The sequence below is a fragment of the Macaca fascicularis genome, chromosome 12, assembly GCF_037993035.2.
Source record: "Macaca fascicularis isolate 582-1 chromosome 12, T2T-MFA8v1.1".
Lineage (NCBI taxonomy): Eukaryota > Metazoa > Chordata > Mammalia > Primates > Cercopithecidae > Macaca > Macaca fascicularis.
In genome coordinates this window covers 135,667,753-135,683,897 of record NC_088386.1, presented here as the reverse complement: position 1 = coordinate 135,683,897, position 16,145 = coordinate 135,667,753, and the positions used below count along the sequence as shown (strand labels likewise).

General features: G+C 52.5%; 1 long non-coding RNA gene across 1 annotated transcript in view; it reads right to left on the bottom strand.

Annotated features, from left to right (window-relative positions):
* The window catches only part of LOC107127019 (uncharacterized), a 39,938-nt gene extending 24,399 nt beyond the window's left edge, over positions 1-15,539 (bottom strand). Inside the window, exon 1 of the long non-coding RNA XR_001484283.3 lies at positions 12,137-15,539. This is a non-coding gene — a long non-coding RNA (uncharacterized lncRNA). The remainder of the gene's footprint in view (positions 1-12,136) is intronic.
* Positions 15,540-16,145: the final 606 nt, after the last annotated feature.

Here is a 16,145-nt window from a genome sequence, read left to right as displayed (position 1 = left end):
CAGTTCCATGGTGACCCATCTATCCCAACCTTGGCTCCCCACTATGGCAGAACTAATCTTCCAAAGCCACCACCTTCATTGTGCCAACACTTCTGCAGCAGCCTAGAATCCCTCCCGAGGACCCCAAGTCACTAGTGAATTGGACAGTATTCTCCCCAAAATCATGTCCTCCTAGCACCTCAGAATGTGACCTTATTTGGAAACAGGGTCTTTGCAGATGTAATTGTTAAGGATCTTGAGATCGAGTCCTCCTGCATTTAGGGTGGGCCCTGAATCTAGTAACCAGTGTCCTCATAAGGACAGGAGGGATACAGACCCAGATGTGACCAGGAGCAGAGAGCAGGGCGATGTGTTCACAAGCCAGGGAACGCCACAGCCACCAGGAGCCGGAGAGAGAGGCATGGCACAGGTCCCCCAGAGCTTCCGGAAGAACTAATCGTGGAGATACCTTCATTTCTGACTAGTGTCCCCCAGAACTGTAAAGAAATCCATTTCTATTTTTTTAAAGGCCCCCTGGTGGGTGGTCCTTTTCTATACTGGCCCCAGGAAACTAACACTGATTACTTAGGCTGGACAAGAAAGCCAAGGTCTGCATCAGCTAGCCAACCTTCAACACCATCGGGCCATTAGTGTGCAAGCCTTAGGCACAGAGTCTTAGCCCTGTCCCCCTCGGCACCATCCCACCTGTGACAGCATCCTGCCTCAGCCTGAGGGTCACAGCCCAGTTCTGCCGCAGGAGCCTTCAGACGCCTGCAGCAAACAAGCCTACCCTTGGAGCTGCAGGCGTCATCATTCCTTTGAGGACTCCAAATCCTGCTTTCAGCCTGGCCCTTCCTCCAGACAAGGCCCTCATTTTAAATTCCTGCAAGGACTTCCCCCTTGGAGACTCTGTGATAGTTGTGCCCTCCTTCCATGCCAGTGCCTCTTCCTGTCCCAGGGGTCCTGGAAGAGGCATTAACGCAAACACAGTCTACCAGACTCTTGAGTCAGGGCTGTGTGGAGCATCCATTGGGAGATGTGTCCTTGACTTTACCCTAAAAGCCTGGATGGCTCCTCTCAGCCATTCACACTTAGGGTGAGGAAACACCTGTTACAAAGGGAAGCTCTGATGCCTGCTAGAAACCGCTGTCCCTACAGCCCTGGGAGGCAAGTTGAGACCCCAGCCTCCTTCTTCTCCATGTTTAATAGTTTTTCATCTTCTCTGACCGCCTGTGATAGCTCTGGCTAATGTCTTGATAGAAAAGGTGACTAAGGGCCCTAAAGGACCTTACCAGTAGGGCAGGGATCATCCTGTCTGATGAGCCTGTGGCTGAGGCTGGAGCTGGGAGCTGCCTCAATGCAGAGGCTACATCTTTGATCAATATCTGAGCTGAAAGGTAGGAGTCTTGGCAGAGGTGGAGCCCACGCTACAGCCTGGCAGGGCTGGACCAGCAATGACCTCCCAGCTCAGTGGACACTTCCTGTTAAGTTGAGCAAATCGGCCTTGAGTGTGAGGAAAACTAACTAATGGGAAGCATAAAGAACCGTGACTGTGTCATGATGACAGCTATGGCTGGTGTGGGAGCTCCTTATCTCTACAAATGAAATATGCTGTCAGGAAGCCCCTGCCTCGCAGATACTACTGGCCCCACATAGCTGTAAACACATTGCAGGTTTAACTTGTTTCATCCTTCTAATGACTGTTATACAGGGAGGAAATACTCTGATCCTCGTTTTACAGACAGGAAAACTGAGGCACAGAGGGCTAAAGCAATTTGCCTGCAGCTGTGGCAGAGCTGGGGTTGGATGCAGCCAGTCCCACCCTGAAGTCCACACCCTTCACCACTGGGCTCGGCACTGGGACTCCACGCAGGGTTGGGGCAGTTGGGGATGTACCTGCAGGACAGAGGCAGCCCTGCTGTACCAGATAGTGGGATGCAAACTGCTGTGACAGATAAACCCAGAAACCTCAACAGCTCAATACAATAATATGGAATTCTTGCTCCCATGAAGTCCAGTCAGCGGTGGCCGAGCTCCAGGCACGGATGGAGACTCTGCCTTCTTGAACCCCTGGCTTCTGAGGTCTCCCTGAGTGTGGATATCCAGCCAGTGGTGGAACGAGAAGAGGAAGAGGGAGGACAGGAGGATGAAGGATGGAGAAGGGATGCTTTCGTGGAGAGAGGAGGTGATTATGGGCCAGGCTTGGTATGGTGGTCACGAACTCTGCTTATACTCCAATGGCTAGAATGAGTCACGTGACCACTCCAATCCCCAGACAGGGCTGGGAAATGTGGCTTTAGGGGCTTGGTGACTGACTAGGAGGGGTTCTGGTGTGCAGGTTTTCAGCTCCATGCACCTGAGGCTGGTGGTGCTCCCTCCTTAGCTGCCGGTTGTCTCCTGTCCCCTCCCTGCATTGTCGGTCTGGGCCAGGGCAATAGCATGGAACTGTGCAGAGGACATTCTGGGGGGAAATGACCCACTCCTGGGTCTGTGCAGTGGGACCGTGGGGTCACTGTTTTCTGCAGTGGGGAGGGGGATACTCAGAGCCACCTCTCCAAGCTTTCTTTTGGTGGGTTGTGGGATACTTGTCTCCCTTTGATTCCCTGCCCCTTACTTTCCCTATGAGATGGGGTAAGATGTCATGACCTGGTTGAGATGTGGTATGAGCCAGGGTGCTAGGTTGGCACAAGCCCTTTCACCAGTATGCCTTGCAGCTGGGCAAATGAAACCAGAACCCAGCAAATGAAATGTTCCTTTGCTGTTGTCCCTATGTACTCCTGGGGACTTGGAAAGGAGGAGTGGTGACCAGAAATAACAATAATGATTATGGTAAGCAAACTTGATTGAGGGTTTCATTGCCAGACAGTGTTCTAAAAACCTGACATGTGCCAATTTATCCTCCTAACAATGATATGATAAATATTAATATTGTCTCCAATATTTTTAGTAAATAAACTTGAGACACAGATTTGTTCATGTAACTAGTGAACTTCATGGAGGAGCTTTAAACTCAGGTGGTCCAACTGCAGGGCCCACACTCTGACTGTGATTTCCTTGACATTATTCAATAGGAAAAATGTTGCTCTCTCACTCCTACCAATTACACTAACAAAGTAGTATTTTTTTGGTTTACCCTGCACCTGTGAAATGACATTCTCTTGACTACTTCTAGAAGCCCCAGGTGTTCTTGTTTCTGGAGGCAGCCTGTGAATCCCCAGCAGTCAGGGATGGTTTGATCTCTCTGTCCCTCCTGACCAACTGGAGAAGATAATCTGGAGATCTTTGCAGGTTCATGAGGTTCTGGAAAATGTATAGGGGAATAAGCCACAGAGTAAGAGAGGAGGGGGCAGTCAGCATGAAGCTCCCCCAGGGGACTAGGGTGCAGGATGCAGCAGGAAGCCTAGGGCTCTTAGTTGTATAATTTCTACAGAGTCACAAACAGGCAGATTGCCTGCTGGATGCAAATTTTAGACACATTTTGACTGGCTAAGCATTATTTCTTAGAGTTCAGATTGATTTACTACATTTAATAATCTAGAAATCCTGGTTTCTCTTGATGAACCAGAAGAGCTGGCCACATTGGGCTCAGTATTCCCCAGGACAATAAGCTGGGTTCACATGGTTCTTTGGGTGGGGGCTGTGTACTGCCAGTCCCTGCTGACTGGACCACATCCAGTTGTTGACACCAGTTGGCCAAGCCCATCTCTGCAGACATTATGATCTGGGCCCTTTGGTATGGGGGGAGCCAGGTTCTGAAAACTGCTTGGGGAGGAGGTGGTTCTCAAGTTTCTAATATAGATTAATGCAGTTGAATGTTTGTGATCAATATCTCAAAGATTTAATCAATAACATGAAGTCATATGTAGTTATGTGGGTCCTACTTTACAGCCACAAAAGATCAGCTGTTTTTAGAAACTGAAAACTTATACCTTAAGAATATATTTTTATGAAAAAGGTAGTTCCAGGAGTTGATGTCCCATTTTACACCTGCAGTTAACTAAGTCCTGCAGGCTCACGACCACTTCTCAGGGGACATTGATGAAAATAGTATGGTTAATTGGTGTCAACAACTGGATGTGGCCCAGTTGGCAGAGACTGGCAGTACACAGCCCGCACCCAAAGAGCTGTGTGAACCCAGCTTATTATCCTGGGGAACACTGAGCCCAATGTGGTCAGATCTTCTGTTTTAACAAGAGAAACTAGGATTTCTAGATTATTAAATGTGTACAATCAATCTAAACTCTAAAAAATAAGGTTCAGCCAGTCAAAATATGTCTAAAATTTAGATCCAGCAGGGAATCTGGATCTATTTTTCTGGACCCACCTTTCAAATGTGTGCTCTAGGAGAGGGTCATGGTGGTGTCCACACTTATAAAGTGGACAGAGTTCAGAACAGCATTTGCCCTACCAAAGCGTTTTTCAGGTGACATAAGGTCCACGGCCGTTTTCTCTAAACTGTGTTTCATTGTGTTTCAGGTCTATTTATAGCTCCGGGAAATGCTGATGAGGTCAGTGCTCACAGGTGGGTCTGGAGATTGAAAAAGCACTTTTCCACCTGCGAGGGAATGTGAGCCTCCCAACACCTGTCATGTGAGAGAGAACAGCTTCCACCTGAGACTCCTCGATGGGTGTGGGGGTGGGGGTGGTAAGCTCTGAGCTCTGGCCTCTGTCTGAAGGCAGCTGCAAATGGGTTTTTGCCATCCTACCTCTGCTGCTGTGACCCCAAGGGACCAAGTGATGTGACCCAGCAAGCCCAGGTGGCAGGGATCCCAGGCCCTCTGCTCTTAGACCCCCAGAGGCCAATGGCTCAGCTCCCCTCCTGGAGGGGGCAGTTCTGCTCCAGGCTATCTTTAGGCGGGACCTGAATTGAGTGAGACCACCAAGGCCATCTTGAACTGGATTATAACATCTGCTGCCTCACTGCAAATGCCAGGGCCAGGGTGTCAGGGGAAGATGCTGACTCTGGGTTTTGTGTCTGAGATGGCTGGAGCAAGTGATTGCAAAAGGCCGTTTTCCATGCTCACCCTCCACCGTCGACTGGGTCTCTTGGAATGATGTGGACAGTGCTGCTGTGACCAGTGATCAAATGCATCTTCTGACTGGTCTGGTGATGACCCGACATGCTTTCTGTCCAAACCCAGATGGTGGCAGGTGCCAACTGAGACCCTGCACTCTGCCCCTGCCTCTGTGCCTCACTCCGGCAGGGCAGCTCGGAGGAGCTATGCAAGGGCCCTCACCCGGGCAAGACCTCTGCAGAGCCCAGCTCCAGCTGGCAGGGGTGTTCATGGCACGGAGTCCCCTGCCCGCGGCAGACAGCGATGTCTCCTGGCACCACGGCTGCTGCACCTGCGGTTTCAGATTCCTTCCCTGTCCCGTCGCTGGTGTTGCGGATGATTTATTTGCTGCTTGGCAGAACTCAGTAGCCCTTAGGAAATGGATGTCAGCTTATTGTGTTTGGGGGAGGGATGGGTATGTACTTTCCGCTACATGAACTGGAGCCTTCCTAGTTCTACGTCCGTCTGCCCACAGGCTGTGTTGGGAGCCTCGGCCTGGCCCTCACCCACTCACCTTCTTCGTGGTCTTTGCCTGGAGACAGTGGCTACAGCTTTCCCAAGTCCCAAGTTCATGAAAACAGCCCATAGTAAGAGATGCTTGCTTTAAACATGAACCCAGATTCATTGTCATCTGACATTAGAAATCTGAATTCAAAGATTTCCTGGTGGGACGAGGAGAAGATGAGGCTCTCCTCATGCCTGCTCTTCTCTGTTCCTGGCTGGGCACGTGAGGGTCTCAGCACTCACAAGACGTATCTTCTCATGAATTACCTGGTGTTTGGGACAAGCAAAAACAGCCCTTGGCTGGGTGGATGGACCCCAGAGTCAAGAGACGTCAGGGAGACCTCAAGGCCAGGAAGGCCACAGGAGCTGCCTCATAGTCCCGAAAGTGCTCCGGTGCAGTGAGCTGTCCTGCGTGATGTGCAGATGTGCAGCATAAAGGGAGGTAGGTAAAGGGAGGGTGCCAATGGGGGTGGCCAGCAGCCACGGGGTTATTTGATGTTGAATGTCACACTCCTTTGGTGGCGTGGGATGCTTGGGGAGTGCAGACCCTCACAGGCACCCTGGACCCCACTCCACAGCCCGGCATGTGTGCCGTCAGCACCAGCTCCATGCATCTGTCTCCCCAGCACCCAGGACACATTACCAACAGGCTGAACCTCAGAGCCGGGGCACGCACGGGACCTGGATCGAGGATGTGTGAGGGACTGACTTTGCCGAGCCACCGTCCAGCCCAGGATGGGAGACAGTCATCTCCTGGTTCCACCCAAGATGCTGCATGGTGCCAGACCCAACCGTGACCCTCACCACACAGGGCCCAGGCTGCCACCAGGATGGAAAGTGACTCAGGAAAGCAGGTCACCCCCTGCTAACAAGACCCAGTCACTGCTTTGGGAGAGGCGGGCAGTGGCCCTGGGAGGAGAGGGTGGGGGTTGGAGTGTGGACTAAGGACATCAGTGGGAAGGGGCGGGAGGTGTGTGGGCCCAGGCTCCATGCCTGGAACATGCGACTTGGCCTCATCAGATTGTGCTTACAAAACAGACTGAAGAGAAAGTGACCAGAGGTTGCAGGAGCAGGACTGCAGAGCTCTGAACCCCAAGCATGGAGCCCTTCTGAGCATGGGTGTCAGCACTCACGGGTTGAATGCCCATGAGGCTTGCCTGGTACCTGATTAGGTTTGGATATTCACCCCTCATCCACGGAAAGTGCCGCTGGGAGAGACAGAGCATACACCAGCAGTGCCTGGGGCTGAGGGTGGAACTGGGGGCTGACGGCAAGCAGGCTCGAGAGGATTTTGGGGTGATGAAAAAGTTGTAAAACTGGAGTGTGGCGATGGCTTCACAAATCTGTAATTTTACTGAAAAACATGCAATTGTATGCTTGCTCGGTGGGTGAATTTTATGACATGTAAATTATACCTCAGTAAAGCTTTAAAAAGCACACTGCTGGGCATTCAGAATTTGCAGAACAAATGGTCAGCCATGGGACTCTGCCTCTGCTCCCTCTTCCCTGCCTCAGTTTCCCAGTCCATGACAGGGGAGAGGGATTTCTAGAGAACCTCGTGCTCTTCAACTCTGGGCCTTGTTAGCTCCAAAGCCTCTCCCAGCCAGTCATTCCCAGGAGCAGCGAAGGCCACGTAGTGCCTGAGGTTGGCCCAGGAGAGGGGTCTCCTGCCCCTGGGAGGAGCACCAGGCAGGGACCACTCCTGTGGTTGTTCTGGAACTGTCACCTAGCCTCCCGAGATGTAGATGATGGCAGGTTGAGGGTGCCCTATGCCAGGTGGTGCCCAGGTCCATTAAAGGCACAGCATCAGTCTCTCAGTGCACCTTCTCCACCGCCCAAAAGCTGTGCTTGTGGCCATGGTGCAACCTCATAGCCCGGGTCCATCAGGCCTGGAGCAGTGTTCAAGCTTCACACCCCAATCCAGGTGTGGTTTCTGGAATGCATCTGCCACAATAAACCCCTGGGGTTCAAATAACTGCTAGAAACATGGCTCTGTGTCAGGGCTTGCCATTCCGGCATCAGTACTGAGTGCTCACTGTTATGGGAGCGGCAAGGCAGATGGGGAGCCCTAGGCCTGTACAGCTGCTGACTGAGCTCTCTTGCAGACACAGAGGCCCCGAGGGTGAAACCGTGAAACTGAGCACAGCAGCCCGTGGGTAGGAGACACTGAGCCCAGGCCTCTGTGCCACACCTCCCTGAGGAGATGCAGGAAAGCGACCAGGTGTGGGGCCTGCCCAGGGTCTCCCCAGAGGCCTGTGGATCTTCAGGCTTCATCCAGATCAGGTGGGGTCCCTAAGCCAACCTCCTCCAGCCCTGCAGGCACAGGCACCTTCGCATAGAGGAGCAGAGGGAGGGAGTCAAGTTGGACAGGCTGAACTTCTCCCTCATGGGCTGGTTGGCATTGACGCCTCGGGCCGGGTCTGCAGTCAGTCCGGGGGCTCCTTAGGGAGACTGGCAGTGCTGGGAGACGAAGACACTGCGCCTGCCACGTCACCTCGGCACGCGAGTGTGCTGGGGACAGATTTGCATCCCTCTATTGTGCGTGTGTCATGTGAATATTCAGTCACCAAATGTGTGGGGATAAAATTAATGGATTCTGATTCATCTGGAAAACTCCCTTCCCCACTGACAATGTCTTTGATTTTTTTTTTTTTATTTATCTTTGCCAATGGCCAGCATGAAGTTAAGCCAATATGAAAATATGGACCTGCGCTCCTTGAGCCCCCGAGGAAAGACTGGTCCCAACGTGGCCCCCACCACGCCCTTGAGGACACGCCGTCTCACGGGAGGCCCTCGAACTTCCCTGAGTCCTGACCCAGGTGAGTGGGCACCAGCGTCTTCCATTGCACACAGCATTTCTCCTGAGTCCAGATTCCTGTTTTCTCTGGAGACTGCCAAAAAAATGTCACCTACAGCATCTGCCTTTCTTTTCTTACAATTGAACTGGCTGTCCCCAGCAGATGAGTCTGTGGGAGCAGATGGGAAACTGGCGGAAACCCAGGGAGGAGGGGGAAGCCGGGTGGCTGGCCACCTGGAGGCCAGGAGTTGGCCACTGCAGGGCACCCCTGCCCTTGTGGGTAGGAACCTCCTCCCTGGAACCCTGTAGCCTTCAGCAAGACTCAGAACACACACGTTGTCCCTCTTAGAATCACAGCGTGTGCTTCTGTGCGAAGGTGGCCACAGCACACATGGAGGTGAGGACTCAAGCACGGCCAACAGCCAGACTATACTCTCCACCTCCCATCACTATGACCGCCGGCTTCTCCAACAAAAGGTTCTGGGCGGTGCTGGCGAGATCCCCAGGGCACCGTGCTGCGTGTGAGTGTGCACGGGCGACTCTGATACAGCCCTGCCCTCAAACAGCTCCGGGATGTGTGGAGAGAAACATCTGGACACCAGTAACGTGTTTTGGCAGCATGGTGGTCACAGGCCCGCCAGCCACCAGCCTCTGTGCTCCATATGGGGTGCAGCTGTCCTTGGGATGGTCACCTACAGAGCCAGCAGTTGGCAGGACATCCTCATCTGAGAGGCAAGGAGCAGGACAGAAGGAAAGGCTGCTTTGAAATCCTGTCCCTTCACCCAAACTAAGGACACCTGGGGATAAAGCAAAGCTCTCTAGGAGTGGACGCTTCGACATGTCTCCCCAGGTACCTCCCTGTGCAACCCCATTCGAACCTGCTTCCCACAGGAACGCCTGCAAAGACACACTCTGAAAACTCATCCCAGGAGATGAGCGGCCGTGTGAACGGACCCTGCACACGACGGGAGGCTGCGCGTCCACAGGAGATCGACTGCCCTGGGCTGCTGGGCAAGAGAGTGTGAAGGCGCCGAGTCGGCATGCAGAAGGCACTTAATAAGTGCTAGAGGAACTTGAATCTGCCGTGTGGGGATGACAGGGTGTTCAGAGCATCTACTGCTGTGTAACACGTGACTCCTGAACTCGGTTGAAATAACAACCGTCAGTCCCTGAGCTCACCAGTCTGCAGTTTGGGGGTGAGGGGGGCTGAGAGATAGAGACAGAAAGAGAGAGAGGGGAAGCTGGTCACGTTGCTCTGGGAAGACATGTCTGGGCAGTCCTCCCGTCATGGCGGTGATGGTGGGGTGCGCTGCTCAGCAGTCCTCCCGTCATGGCGGTGATGGTGGGGTGCGCTGCTCAGCAGTCCTCCCGTCATGGCGGTGATGGTGGGGTGCGCTGCTCAGCAGTCCTCCCGTCATGGCAGTGATAGTGGGGTGCGCTGCTCAGCTGTTTCCCATTAGAGAGAAGAACCCTTTCCAGAGGCCTCCCTCCCTTTGACCAGGTCAAGAGCTAAGGCTGAATGTTGCCTGGCACGCTGTGAAGTCCCAGGGGCCTGTGGCCCTGCCTGACTCTTGGGGAGCCTACGGAAGTGGGGAGGGGTGGGCAAGAGGACGCCAGGAGGAGAAAGATCAGTTCGGGGGAATTAGCACCAGGCCGGAGGGCAGGAAGAACAGCCATCCCCACTCCCCACTCAGGATGGCCAGGCCTAGAGCCTGCAAAGGGGTCAACCCTTGAAATTCAGAAGTCCCAGGCCAGGCTGCCAGCTCGGAGCCTCACCTATGAATTCTCCTGAGCCACTCCACATCCCTGAGCCTCAGTTTCCTCATCTAGGAAAGGGTGAATCACTGCACTTTCTTCCCAGCTTGGGCGAGTGGCATGTGATGCTCGGGGCCCCGCTGCGTGGCATGGAGACCCCTTTTCTGACAGTGAGATCACCTTAGTTCCCACACAGCCGTGTATTTTGTCCCTCACGTTTGCACAGCCTAAGATGTTGTCTGTTACCGCGTACCCTTGAAAGGCCAGTGAACCTCCAGCCTCTTCCGCATGCACCTGCAGCTGCAGCCTGAGTTGAAGGCAGGGCCTGCTCTGCCCACAGGCAGCAGTGGAAAGGGCCAGGAGTCCCTCATTTCCATACCTGGGTACTCCCTAACCCTACAGGATGGATCTTTTTCAGCAACTGGGGCATCTGAGAAGGAAGTACAGTGCATAGGAGGAAGAAGAGTGGCCGGTGAAGCATTTCAACTTCATATGCTAGTTGCAAAAGGCCTTTCTGCAGCTGTCTCTGGATAGGAGGGCCCCGTGTTCTCCAGTGGACGTGTGTGTATGAGGAGGTCCCCACTGGACTCCACCAGTGGTCCCTGGAGTCACAAAGAGCAGGTGGCTATACCTGCAGACTTTACCTATGGGGTCACTTCTGTGGGCTCTGACCTCGGCACACCTAGGATGACCTTGCTGGGGACCTGGGAAGAATGCCAGGGAGCTGCGGAGTTCCTTTCTTGACTTGTGAGCTGGACAACAGGCCCTCTGTGCTCAGGATCCATGGGGCTCCTTCACTGGACCCCAATGGGCGGTCACAGAAGGTCTCACTGGGCCCGGATGGACACGTCACAAAGGGTCTCCAGAGGAAGCTGTCACCCTTCACAGGAGCTGCCATGAAGGGCAAGTGACACTGTGCGCAAAAACATTGTGCAAAGCAAAGCAGACCGCACAAATCCAGAAAATGTGGAGAACAGGGGGCTGCCCAGGCATTTGGTATCATTTGTAAGTAAGACAAGAACTGCAGGTTCCAGGAGGTGGCGGGTGTGCTTGGCAGGCGCTGGGCTGTGATTCTCTGACGGGTCTGATGGTGCCTGAGGCCGTCGTCTGAGGAAGGGCCACCTGCTCCGTGTGAGGGAGAGAAAGCACTGCCCGTGCCCTGAGAGCTGATGTTATGCCTAAAAGAAATGCACACAAGCGGAAGTGTCCTCGGCCAGATTCTCCCTCGCTACAAACATGTCTTTTGGCCAAAGAGAAATTCTAGTTGCTCTAAAGACAAAATCTGCAGAGCCCGTCTTATCTCTGGCATTGCCACTGCCTTCTCATCCTGCCACGTGGCCCTTCCCGTTGCCCAACCTCTCTCCACCTCTGTCACCTGACAGACCTCTTTTTCCAGGAGCCCCTCAGCCAGCGGGAGTGCACTCCCAGCTTCACCGCTAGGCATTCCTAATGGAATTCTGCTTCTTTTTCATTTCTTTCCAGGCCTCCTTTTATCCATGAATCTTAAAATTTCCAAATGATTTAGCTGGTCCTTGGAACGGAATCCCTTGTATAGAAGAACATAACAGCTCAGAGAAGAAAGACACGTGGCCAAAGCCACAAACAAGGCTGAGGACTGCACCGTGACTGGAATTCAGGTTTCCAGGCCAGACCCTTCTTTGCAGCTTGGAGGAGAAGGATAACACATCAGCAGAAAGAAGACGCATGAAGCAAGCTGGAGATGCTGCAGTTAGCAGAGGGAGTGAGCTGAGGAGGCACTTCTTCCACTCAGGGAAACAGCCAGGAGCTGCCAAGTGACACACTCTGACCAAGGAGAAGCTTGCCAGGGACATCTGAGACACCTTTTCCTTTCCTCATGGAAATGGCAAAACAGCTGGCACTGCTCTTCAAGAGTGGACGCAAAGCCTGGAGGAGCAGCAGACATCCCGCAAAGGCGAGAGAAAGGCCAGGAGAGCCACAGAGCCTCTGCCCGGATGTACAGCTGCTGAGCCAACACCAACCAGCACTGACCCCCAAACCACTTGCCCCGTGAGAAAAACACACTTACTGGTTTACACCATTGTTTTCCGGGTATTTTATCACACGCAGCCTAATTTATTCCCACATGATGCGGGTTTTCTGCCGAGATGCAGCACACAGCCACTCCATCTCAGGGGAGCGATAGGTGCAGGAACAACAACAAATTTCAGTCTCTCGACACAGTCGACTTTGTTGCTTCCTGACTGTCCCACACAGCAGGTGCTCCTGGTCCATGGAAACCTTCCTTCTGCACTTTTGCCCTCCCCCAGGTCAGCGGAGGATGCTGCATTCAGCCAGCAGATGGGAAACACGCGACAGTTTATCTACTGATGCAGAACGAATCACCCCCACAACTTAGTGGCTTCAAACCACAAACAGTTATGATCTCACAGTTTCTGGGGGTTGGAAATCCATGCACAGCTCAGCTGAGTGCCCCCACCTTGTATTCTTGGATGAGGGTGGAGTCAAGCCCTCAGCAGGGGCTTGGGTTTTATCCGAAGGTTCAACTGGAGTGGGTTCCATGTCTAAGCTCATTCATGGTTGTCGGTAGAATTCAGATCCTCATGGACTCTTGGACTTGGAGCCTTTGTCCCTGGATGACCATTGGCTCCAGCCCGTGCTCAGGCCCTTGCCATGGGGGCCTCTGCCTGGTGTAGTGCACAGCATGGCAGCTGGCCTCATTAAAATAAGGGAGAACAGGAGAGAGGGAGGGTGCTGGGACAGGACAGTGAGAGCAGAACAAAAGCCACCATCTTTTTATGTCCCACCCCATTACCTCTGCAGTGTTCTGTGTGGTCCCTTCCATACTCAAGGAGAGGGGTCCCACAAGGGTGTGAATGCCAGGAGGTGGGGATTGCTGGGCATCTTGGAGGCTGCCTCTCACAGGCACAAAGGCAGGCCTGTGCCTTGTCCACCTGTCCTGGGGTGGCACACTTCACTTCTGCTTGCCTGTCTCATCAGGTGACCACACCTGACCACGAGGACGCTGGGAAGGCAATCTAGCGAAGGTCCAGCAGCCACAGGACATGGTGAGGAGAGTGACCACAGTCAGGCTCTGCCCCACCGGGTGGAAGCCCCTTCCTCCAGGACCTGCAAGGCTCCCTGCCCTCATCGGCTCCCCCAGCCCAGGAGATGCTCTGTCTCACTTGCTGGAAGGTATTTTCCCTTCATGCTTCTGGCTAAGATACTCTGTACTTCAGATTCTTGCTCTTCCACTGAAACCCAGGGCTTGCGTTTTTGGAAACAAAATCCATAAATTCTCGCAGGGGATGAGATTTCTGCTTTGACTAAGTCATGACCCTCTGTAAGGCAATGAGCCTGGCGCTGCTGACCACCTGCTTGAATTGGAGGATGGACAGAGAAGGAGAGATTATGGGGCAAAAGCAGAAGGATAGATGCCCTCCAGGGAACACAGCATACATTCTAATCCCTCGACCAAGGACTCTGATGATATCAGGCAAGCTTGTGGTTCCCCGCAAATACCTGGCCTTTGCTACTCAGGTGGGAGATGAGTCTTGGAACCACGTGCCTTTTCCATTGGGCTGCTGGGAGTGAGTGGGACCCGTGTGTTCTGTGGAAACAGAGGCTCTCAACAGAGTCCAGCATCGGGGCGTGGCTGCCTCACTCAGAGGTAAGAACGTGGGTCAGGGTTGATGTTCCCTGAGAAAGTAATTTTAAAGTAATGTTGACTTGCTCCAACCAACACACCCCCCAGACATCTTCACCATGCAAAAAAATGTTGTGTCTAATGCATGTGTCCTAACAATGAATCACTTCACTGGGGCATCTTAGAATGCCTGACACGCATGCCACGTGGCAGCTTGGGTCTCCCCACAACACTGCTCCAGTCCTGCACACTCATCCAGAACTTGCCACCACTCCTGCCAAGTAGTGAATCTTTCTCCTGCTCTTGGAACTTATGAGACTTGAGGGCCACCTCACTGAATAAAATGCTGCAGAAGTGACACCATATGACTTCCAAGGCCAGGACAGGCAAGATGAGACAGCTTCTTCTTGGACTTCTTTTCTGTCAGGACCTTGACCTTGTAATCAAGCCACCACGGTGTGAGGAAGCCCAGGTGCTCTGGCTGACAGCCCCTGCAAGGTCCCTGCCCACAGTCAGCATCAGCCACCAGACATGAGTGAGCATTCAGGCCACTTCAGACCCAGCCTGTAAACCCTCCCCGCTGGCGTCCAGGGCACAGGGAGAAGCTGTCCCACCCAGCGGATTCATGAACAAAATAAAGGTTGTCATTGTTACTAGCATCAAGAGTTGGGGTTTGTTACACAGCATTAGACAATAGCCACGGCACATGCTTCCTAGCGCACTGGCCCAGGTGGATAACTTGTTACGTGTACAGTGAGAGCCACCTGCTAGTGGAAGGGATGACAATAGGCAATAAACCAGTGAAACCAAAAAGAAGCAGATTTGGTTTAACACTGTTTTTCCATGGTCTTGCACTCTGACCGTGATCTCCTGGGAGACCAGGGCATAATGATCAAGCCACATGCCCGTGAATGAGGATGGAAGAGTGGAAGTGGTGTCCAGAAAGGGGCACGTGAAGACGCTGCAGAATCCCCCATTCTCACGGCGTGCAGTTCTGGCACAGGCTCCCAGTGCAACGTGACGCCTCCCTTCTCCGGGGAGAAGGGCCTGTATCCAGCTCACGCGCAGCGGCACAAGGGCATTGAAAAGGCAATGAAATGAAGTGAAAGTTTGTGGGGGCTCTGGAAACAGACCCCACCTCCACTCCTCCCACTCACGGGAGATTGTCACCAGCCGATCTGCCAGGAGCCGCTCCTGCTGCCCTGGACCACACTCGGAATGCCCTGTGGGCTGTCCCCAGAGCCCAAGCCCCCAAGGCTGTGCTGGCCTGCACTTTCGGCTGCCCTGATCTCCACCTGCAGGAGAAGCTGCAAAGATGTTTACAGTCAGGCTCTGACACCCCTACCCTGTGCAGTGGACCCAAGGTGTGTGGGGCCTGAAGATGCTACAACCTTGGAGACCTGCAAGAAAAACAGAAAAATTATAAACACAAATTTAAGCATAAAAGTGAACAGTTATTTTGAATGAGAAGAAAATTGCAACCAATTACGACTCTTTAAAAACTGACAAACACCACAAGCATCACAAAATGAAGAAAAATAGCAGCATCAGTCATTTACTAATTATCAGCCTGTTGTACATTTCTCTCCAAATTTTGTCTGTATACTTTTTCATGGTCTCTTCATGCAAGCACACAACGTCATTTCTATGACGAAAATGGAAAGATAATCCAGTCTCCTCCAGCATGAGTGACCTCTTTTTTCTCTTAGTTGTTGACAGTTTAGAAAAGTTCATTTTAACTTGGCAGCCTATTGTTGGTAACGACGAGAGAAATTTTAGGATTCTTGTCAAATTTAGGAAAATCTCTACCATATTTCTTTCACACCTGATCTGTAAAATATTAATGCTTTTTATGTTTTCTTGGGTAGTGAATGTTCTTAAAAATTTCGGATTGATATTCTGAACTAATTTCACTTTTGTTGAACAGATAGTGGGTTTTCAGGTGGCAAAAATTACAAATTCCTCATAAGAATTTTTTCCCATTGGATGGGAACTACACATTAGAGCTCCTGGAACTTCAGTCTTATTAGCTTCATGTAAATTTCGCCGAGCTTGTGTGTCCCCAGGCAGGCGAGCCTCTCAGCAGCAAAGCCAGGGCTGTGCCATCGCCCACCGCACAGGGCTGTGGGGAGTCAGTGCGGCCGTGCAGGTGCCAGCCCACTCCTAAGTGCTGGATACAGATGAGCTTTATCATTACTTACTGCTGTACACCCTGGTAAATGTCTCCACAAGACTGTAAAGTGAATATTGGCAGCATGTGTTAGAGCAGCCCGGATAGTTCTCCTGCAAAACACAGACCTTGGGAAACCTTGGCTAACTCTTGTTTGTTTGTTTGTTTGTTTGTTTTTTGAGAAGAAGTCTCGCTCTGTCACCCAGGCTGGAGTTCAGTGACGCGATCTCTGCTCACTGCAACCTCCACCTCCCGTATTCA